Here is a 9,489-nt window from a genome sequence, read left to right as displayed (position 1 = left end):
CACGTGTGGCCCACCAGTAGCTTGTACAAAGCTGATATTTGTATTATCCCTTCATCAAGGTCTTCCCTCATAATAAAAATTTCGTGCTTGAAATTTACACAATCATCGCAACTAGACATAACTCAAAAGGAAGAGGAAACTTGGCAATATCATATAAAATCGAAGACAGCATATAAGATACAACATATAATTAATCATCAAAGAGATGGGGATAATGCTCTCCAATCTCGGCCTCGCACTCTCAAGACGTCTCATCAATAGAATGGTGACCTGACTGTACCTTCACCAAGGGAATGACCTTGGTCTGCAGGACCTACTCATTTCGATCAAGGATACGAACTGACTACTCAATGTAAGAAGCATCCTCACGTACCTCCAATGATTGCCAATCAATAACAGGAATGATGTCTGACCCATACTTCCTTAACATAGAGACATGAAAAATGTTGTGGACGCCAGACAACTGAGATGGCACGGCAAGCCTATGGGCCACGACGCTAATGCGCCCAGTGATCTCAAAAGGTCCTATAAATCTTGGGGCAAGCTTGCCCTTCGCTCTAAATCGAACTACGCCCTTTATGAGCGAGAACATGAGATACAATTTGTCCCCAATAGCAAACTCAAAGGGACGACGCCAGCGATTAGCAAAACTCTTCAGCCGGCTTTGAGCTGTGCACATCCTCTGCATGATGATATCAATAGCCTCTGACGTCTGCTGCATAAGATCAGGACCTAGGAGATGCTGCTCTCCAACCTCGGTCCAATAACTCGGTGATCTGCATTGTCTACCATATAGTGCCTTAAAAGGAGTCATGCCAATGGTTGCCTAATAGTTTTTGTATGCGAACTCAGCCAATCGCAAATGCTCATCCTAGCTACCCTCGAAGTCAATCACGTAATCCCAAAGCATATCGTCAAGGATCTGGTTGACCCTCTTGGTCTGGCCATTAGTATGCTGATGATACGCAGTGCTAAGCTGTAAAATAGACCCCATCACTCTCTTAAAATCTCCCAAAATTGAGATGTGAACCTCGGGTCTCGGTAAAAAACGATCGAGACCGGAACGTCATACAATCTCACAATTTTTGAAAAGGCCGAGTTATATGTCCTAGAGGGGGGGGGGTGGGGGTGAATAGGACTATACTAAATTAAAAAGTAAATGCAAAATTGAAAGAAAGATAGCACAATCAAATAATAAAGAAGCACAAGTAAATAACAACCTTAAATGTACTAGTCTTGAGAGGTTGATACAAACTTAGTTCAAAGGATAACCTAACACCAAAAACGAAAGGCTTATGGCAGGACAACCATACTAGAACATTTGTAAGTATAAAAAACCCAAAACAATAATGTGGCAAAGGAAATAGCAAATAAAATAAGTTAAGTTATTACAACATTTCCACAAGTGCATAAAATAAATTACACCATTCATCACAAATGCTTAAAATAAATTATAACATTCACACACATAAGCACATTCAATCATCCACCACAACTCTAGGAATTATAGTGGTTCGCTTGTGTGTACACTAACTGTTAGAAAACAACCACACAACTACATCACTCCTAATATCCACTCCCTTGGGATATTAGCATTCACTATGAAAAAAGGTTTTCTCCAAGGTTTACCTTAAAACCTTCATAATTGTGTCTTTGATTAGGCTTACACAATTTAAAAAAACCCCACACTCTAAGATTTTATGGATTACCTCAAACAAACCAAAAAGAGATTTTTCTGTCATAACCTCAAAAACCAAAAAGATACAGAATTACAAATGATGCTTATTTGGAAATTCTCCATTGAAGAAGCCCGGTAGAATTGATCCAATGTAGATGAAGATGTTCAATGTCCAGTCTCACAGATGAAAAGGTTCCAGTTCTAAATGATTTTTAATTAAATCAACCTGGGATATCTTGATTTGATTTTGATCTCAAAAAAGGGGAAAACTCAAATCCCTTCTTAATATAAGATTGGAATGAAGATCACAAAATCAAATTACAAAAGTTAATTAAAGAGAATCTAAAATGAGCACAAAATATCTTAATAAATTCACAAACTTATCTCTCAGAGTGGTGTCTTCATTTCGCTTTTAATGAATGAATAAACTCTTAAATTCGTGCTCTATTTATAGGTGAAAATATTGCTCACTTGATTGGTTTAAGGGTCGGTTCAACTGATTGAAGGACCAACAAATTTTAAATTTTCTGGCGTGATAAGATAAGGTCGTTACTTGACTGGACGAGTGGCCTGCTCGACTGGTCGAGCAATGCACTCGACTAGTCAAGTGGGACCAGAAAAGCTTGCTGGACTTTGAGTCGAGCCTACACAACCGGTCGAGCACTGTTCACTCGATTGGTCGAGCAGTCATTAGGACTGGTCAAGAGCCTAATAGAAAATTCTAAAAAATAGCAACAAACCTTGGACTGTTTGAGAACACTCTTAGACTGGTCGAGCTAGTACTTGGACTAGTCGAACAAGGTCTAAGACTAGTCAAGAAAATGACCAATAAACAATTGAAATGACCCACAAAGAATATTCAATGAATATGACACAATCTATGGTCAATCTAGGGTCATCCAAACCTATTTGTGAGTAGGAATAATTGAAACATCATTTGCTTCAAAATCTTAAATACTTGAGATACTTGAAGCTTGAGTTCGATTTCTTAAACTTGAGCTTCAGTCACGCTTGAGTTCTTGAGTCTTTAGTGTACAGTAGTTGAACTTTAACCTTGAACATGAGTTCTTGAATTTGATCTTGAAACAACACTCTTCACTTCAACTTGAAGATGTAGGCAAGTTTGATGAAGATCCAGGGAAAAATTATACAAACCTGATCACTTCAACTCAAAGCATGATACAAATACTAAATGGTTTGGCACAACAAAATTTGACAATACAACGGGAGCTAGATTTACACTATAGCATTTACAATCTCCCCCTTTGTCAAATTTGTGACAAAACTAAATAAAGAATCATGCACAATAAAGAATCATGCACTAGTCATGCACTAATAAGGAATCATGCATCAGTTATATGCACAGTAAAGAATCATGCAACATTTGAGTAATAGACACATCTCCCCCACATTCCATTACTCCCCCTCAATCCAAGAGAGGTGATTTGTAGAACCTCTAAAAAAAATAATCCATACATACTACTCTTCCACAATCACACATCTCTACAATTTCTCCCCCCTTTTGTTACAATAAGACAAAGGAAAGATATATAAAGATAAGAGAAGTAAATGAAATAAGATCAGAAATATCACCATGATAAGCAAAATATTAACTTGGTGCACAATATCATGTCTACATACTAAAAAGTAAAAATATGTTTGAGAAATATCCCAACACACATGATCCCAACACAAATTCAAGAGTAGAAAGTATTAATACATGTCCAGAATAAAAGAAAAAGACTAATCAGATCTAGACGAAGGAGCAGCAATAGAAGGATCTATCTGATGTAGTCCCTTGTTAATGTACGTAAGATATTTGCACATGTATTTAAATTGATTTTCCTGGGACACATGTAGACCCTCTACCTTCTCCTCAAGGGATCGCAATAGCTCATCAAGTCAGAAGGCGGAAAGTCTAGATCAGTCACAGAGTCTGACTCATCAATCTCATCAAATAAGTCATTCATATTAACATCATCAAGAGACAAAGCATCCTCCTCTTCAGTTGCTTTAGTAGCTCCTCCAGCACCCAAATCAACTTGGCCAGGAGCCAACCTTAGATTTATCTTATTTATGTTCGAGTTGTTGAAGGGAAGATGGTTAATGGGAGCTTCTCTAATAAACATAGTCACAAGACTATGGGTGGCTAAAGTAGTTATAAGATAGGTAAATGGAATATCACTGTCCCAGATGGAGATGAAACTGAATAATGATGTAACAGATAAGAGATGGAAGACATACAAGAACACCGATAACAATAGAATGAAGGATGCGAGCCATGAAGGAAGTAAGCTCAGTCTTGTTACCAGACCTAGGATATTCATTAGAAATGAAAATCTGATGGAGAATCCTATATCTAGGTAACGTATTTGGAACTGAGCGCCACACCTGAGTTCTAATCAGCATCCATGTTACATAATACTCTAGTTAACATCCGTTATTCAGACTTAGAAGGTCTTGTCACTAGAGTAGAAATAGGAGTACCATCATCATTAACTAGAAGATCCATTAATCTAGAAATTAAGTGATGTTCCACATCAATTGGACCTTCTCTGGTTGTAATAGTAAAAGTCAGATTCTCGGTAGAGAAGTCACTAATGTAAGCAAACATGGCTTGCGCAATGGAACGGTATGTCGAACTGCCCCAATTTTAAATGTTAGCCTAACCTACAGTTTTAAGGAGGAGAACAATACCGAAAGGTTCCAAATGATTAGAGTTGACCGTCCATTCAACAATCAAATTGCATAGACGAATATCCTGCACATACTCGAATCTTCTTCGGGTGACTAAAGATGACACACCGTGATTGAAGCAGAACAAAAAGAAGAGGAACCATGAGAGGCTCTCTTCCTATTTCTACTATCCATTACACAAGAAAGACAAGGAATACAAGCAATGCAAGAAAGGGAAGATGGGTTTAAAGGAAATCAAATTTTTAGCTCAAAAATCCAACAAACCACCAAAACCTTGAAATAAACTACAAAAATAAGGAAATGAAAGAGCAAAGCACTTCAATCCACAAGGAAATCAAAAAAAGATGCACTAATCATAAAGGAATTGAAGGTGGGTTTGACCGGTCGTGGTAGGGCTGGTTGGGAAAAATGAAACAAATGAAGAAAAAGTGCTTTTTGCATAATAAAAACCCCTAAACCCAAACAACTCGATTGGTCGAGTACATACTCGACCGTTCGTGCCACGATAGGTCGTGCACCTAAAAAAATTCAGTAATTTTTTTAATATTTTTTAAAAATTTAAAAATTTATAAAAATAAATAAAATAAAAACATGCAATATATTACAAATAAACACATGCAATTTAGATCATATTACACATACCCATATCCAATTTCAACTTACCAAACCTGTTTCTGTTAAGCGGTTTTATAAATATGTTTGCAAGTTGATTTTCAGTCAGAATATAATCCACTGAAATAATTTTATCTTCAATGAATTCATGAATATAATGATATCTAATGTCAATATGCTTAGTTCGTGAATACCAAATTGGGTTTTTAGAAATGTTAATTGCGCTAGAATTGTCACAATACAATACTGTAGAATCTTATGCAAATTCATAATCACTTAACATCCTCTTCATCCACATAAGCTGTGTGCATGCATCACTGGCTACGATATACTCAACCTTAGTTGTGGAAAATGATACAGAACTTTTTTCTTACTATCCCATGAAACTAGGCAGTTCCTGACATAAAAGCATCCATCGCTGGTAGACTTGCGGTCATCAATATTATCAGCCCAATAAGCATCTGAATGACCAGCTAATTGAACATTAGTATCATGAGGAAACCAAAGACCAAGTTTGGCCATACTTGTGACATATCTCAAAATGCGCTTTACAACAATCAGGTGAGACTCTTTAGGGTCCGATTGATATCTAACACGGAATCCTACGCTAAATACAATATCAGGTCGACTTGCAGTTAAATATAATAAACTACCTATCATATTGCAATAAAACTTGGGATCTACACTCTTACTTGTCGAATCCTTACAGAGTTTAAGTGTCATACTCATAGGAGTAACGAAATTTTTACTGCTCTCAAAGCTAATTTTTTTTAACCAAATTTAGAGCGTATTTGGTTTGAGAGATAAAGAACCCATCAAGAAGCTATTTTACTTGTAAACCTAAGAAATAGTTCAGTTCTCCAACCATACTCATTTCAAATTTGGACTTCATTAAATCTGTTAACTCAACAGTCATGTCATAACAAGTAGATCCATAGATAATTTCATCAACATATATCTATACTACCAGTATGTGATCATTGTGTTTCTTAACAAAAAGTGTCTTATCAACACTCCCCATTATAAAGTTATGACTTAGTAAAAACTTAGTCAATTTCTTGTACCATGCCCTAGGAGCTTGTTTCAATCCATAGAGTGCCTTTTTCAGGCGATAAACATGATCAGTGTTTAGGGTATTCAACATATACTTCCTCATGTAGATCACTGTTCAATAATGCACTCTTAACATCCATTTGATAAATTTTAAACTTTTTATAACAAGCAATGGATATAAACTATCTGATAGATTCAAGACGAGCCATTGGGGCAAAGGTTTCATCATAATCGATGCCTTCTATCTGAGTGTACCCTTGTACAACCAGTCTAGCCTTGTTTCTTATAATATTACCAAGTTCATCAGACTTATTTTTAAAGATCTATTTAGTTTCAATAATGTGCTTATCATTAGGTCTAGGAACTAAGTACCATACATCATTCCTTATGAATTGATTAAGTTCATCTTGCATAACAATAATCTAGTTTTCATCAGCAAGAGCTTCTTTTACATTAGTCGGCTCAATCTGGGATGTGAAGTTAATATGCAGTTATACTATTAGACTTTCTAGTATAAACATGGTTAGTGATATAACACGCCGTGTTCACTACTTCAGCCCAAAGATTTTTAGGAAGTTTCATACTATTAAACAATACATTTGTCATTTCCTGAAGTTCTCTATTTTTCCTTTCAACTACCCCATTCCGTTGTGGTGTCTTAGGTGCAGAATACTCATGCGATAGTCCATGATCGCTACAGAACTTCTCAAAACTACTATTATCTAATTCGGAACCATGATCACTACGAATTTTGGTGACATGTGATTCCTTCTTAGTTTGGATATGCCTTTTCACTTCATCGAGAGTCTCAGATTTCTCTCTCATGAAAGCTACCCATGTATATCTGGTAAAGTCATCCATAATTACCAGTATATATTTCTTATCACCTCGACTCTCCGTTCTAGTTGGTCCAACAAGATCCATATGGAGGAGTTCAAGGGGTTTGGATGTGGCACTAGAGTTCATTTTCTTGTAAACACTTCTAGTTTGTTTTCCAATCTGACATTCGCCACAAATTTTATCCAATTTCTTTAACTTGGGTAGACCTCTTATTAATTCATTTTTGCTTAATCTATAAAGATTATAGTAGTGTAGATGTCCTAGGCATTTATGCCATAGTTTGGTCTCATCGGTTCTGACCATTTAACATGATAGCTTAGACGAGTTAGAATCACCGACTATATAGTGGTTCTCAGATGTTCTGCAACCAGTTAATATCACAGAACGAGTCTCATTAGAAATCTCACACCCTTAGTTGGTGAATTTGATGCTATGTTTGTTATTATAAATTTAAGAAATGCTTAAGAGATTATGCTTAAGGCCCTTTACTAATAACACATTCTCAAATGGAGGAAGATTAAAGAGTTGAACCGTACCTTGGCCAATAATCCTGCAACTACTACCATCACCAAATGTGACTGAGCCATCAGTCATATCTTTAAGATTGGTGAACAAATCTTTATCACCTGTCATGTGTCTAGAGCAACCACTGTCTAGGTACCACTTTGATTGACTCGAAGCCTTGAAAGTAGTGTGGGCAACCAAACAAGTAACCTTAGGAACCCATTTCATTACTGTTTTGGGTTTTGGAGTATAATTGGTCTTTCTATGCTTGTAATTGTTGTATATTCTACCATTCGAGTTAGATTTTAGAAGCTCCTTAAGTAGATCCATAATTTTCTCAGCTAAGGGGTTATAATTCTGATTTTTATAGTTGATATGGTTACTTTTAGGTTTCATAGCCTAAAAATTTTTAGGATTTTTAAAACTATTTTGATTCAGACTTTTCCCTTTTAAGTTAGAGGACTCCCCTTTAACAAACTTAGGAGGAGTGAACTTGCTTTTAAGAGGTGCCGTTTTTATCGTAGCCCAGACCAGATCTATCACCACATTTCCTTGATCTAGTTAGTAGTCTTTCTAGTTTAGGATCACACTGAGCATACTTCCAAGTATCCTTCAAACTCAAGAGAGAAGAGACTTCTAGTTTTAGTTTTTCATTTTCAGATTTTAGGTTTTCAATTTGAGAAGTTTTAAAATCTAAATCACACTTAGCTTTTTTAAAACAATTTGAAAGATGTGATTTTTCTAAGATTAAATTATTAAAATTTTCTTTTAATTTTAAAAACTTTTCTTTTTGAAGTTTTAATTTTACAACAATCTTATAACTTTCCCTATATAGGGCATTATAGGCATCTTGTAAATCTTCATCATTTTCAGGATCATTTCTCGGATATTCTTCACTAGTTAAATCACAACTATTTAAGAAAGTGAATTTGGCTAGAGTCATTAAGGCTTTGACCTCAATAGTAGACTCAAGTTCAGAATCATCTTACTCAAAAGAGGCTTCAGAGTAAGACGATTCATCCCATGTGGCTAACATGCATTTTTTTTTTAGATTTGTCCCTCTTTGGACATTTATTTACCAGATGCCCATATTCATGCCAGTTGAAACATTAACTGTCTTTAATAGATTTTCCATTTTTAGCTCTAGTTCTTTTCTTTTTTGAAGGTTTTTGAAAATCTACCCTCTTTTTACTTTTGAAAATTTTATAAAACTTCTTGGCTAATAATGCCATATCATCTTCAGAGTTTTCAAAATCAGAATTACTAACATTTTCATGAGAAGTATTTTTAGAAGACTTAAGGGCGATAGACTTACCTTTAGGAGCTTTAAAGTTTAACTCATAGGTTTGTAAATAGCCAACCAGCTCTTCAACCCTCATATTATCGGTATCATGAAGTTCCTGAATGGCAGTGACCTTTGAATTGAACCTGTCAGGCAATGAGCGCAATATCTTTGCACAGACTTTACTTGCTGGGATAATATCACCAAGACCTGACATAGAGTTGACAATGTCATTTAACTTAGTATAGAAGTCCATGAAAGTTTCACTTTCTTCCATATGTATTTTCTCAAATCGAGTGGTGAGGATTTGAAGTTTAGATTTCTTGACAATAGTCATACCCTCGTGTGTTATTTCTATATTGTCCCAGGCATGCTTTGCAAATCACAAGATATAATTCTTTTGAATTCATCGAGTGATAGTGCGTAAATGATTGCATTTAAAGCCTTTGCATTGACACTACTTTCATTTTTCTAAAGTGTGGTCCAAGAAAAATATGGTGCAACTTTCATAGATTTAGTTCCATCAGTGCTTAGAACTTATGTGGTAGGAGGGGTCCATCTAGTCACTATGGCTTGCCACATGCTCCCATCAATGGACCTTAAAAAGATCCTCATTTTGACTTTCCAATAGGCATAAATGGAGCCATCAAAAGGTGGAGGGCTAGTGATTGAGAGGCTATTAAAATTTGACATCTTATAAGCTCAGATCGATTAGCTTAGGAAATGAATCCAAATAAAAAGAAGCTATTCGGCTTTGATACCACTTGAAAAGGCCGAGCTGTATGTCCTAGAGGGGGGGGGGGGGGAGGGTGTGAATAGGACT

This window comes from Magnolia sinica, chromosome 6 (genome assembly GCF_029962835.1).
Source record: "Magnolia sinica isolate HGM2019 chromosome 6, MsV1, whole genome shotgun sequence".
In the NCBI taxonomy this organism is placed as follows: Eukaryota; Viridiplantae; Streptophyta; class Magnoliopsida; order Magnoliales; family Magnoliaceae; genus Magnolia; species Magnolia sinica.
This window is presented reverse-complemented; position numbering follows the sequence as displayed.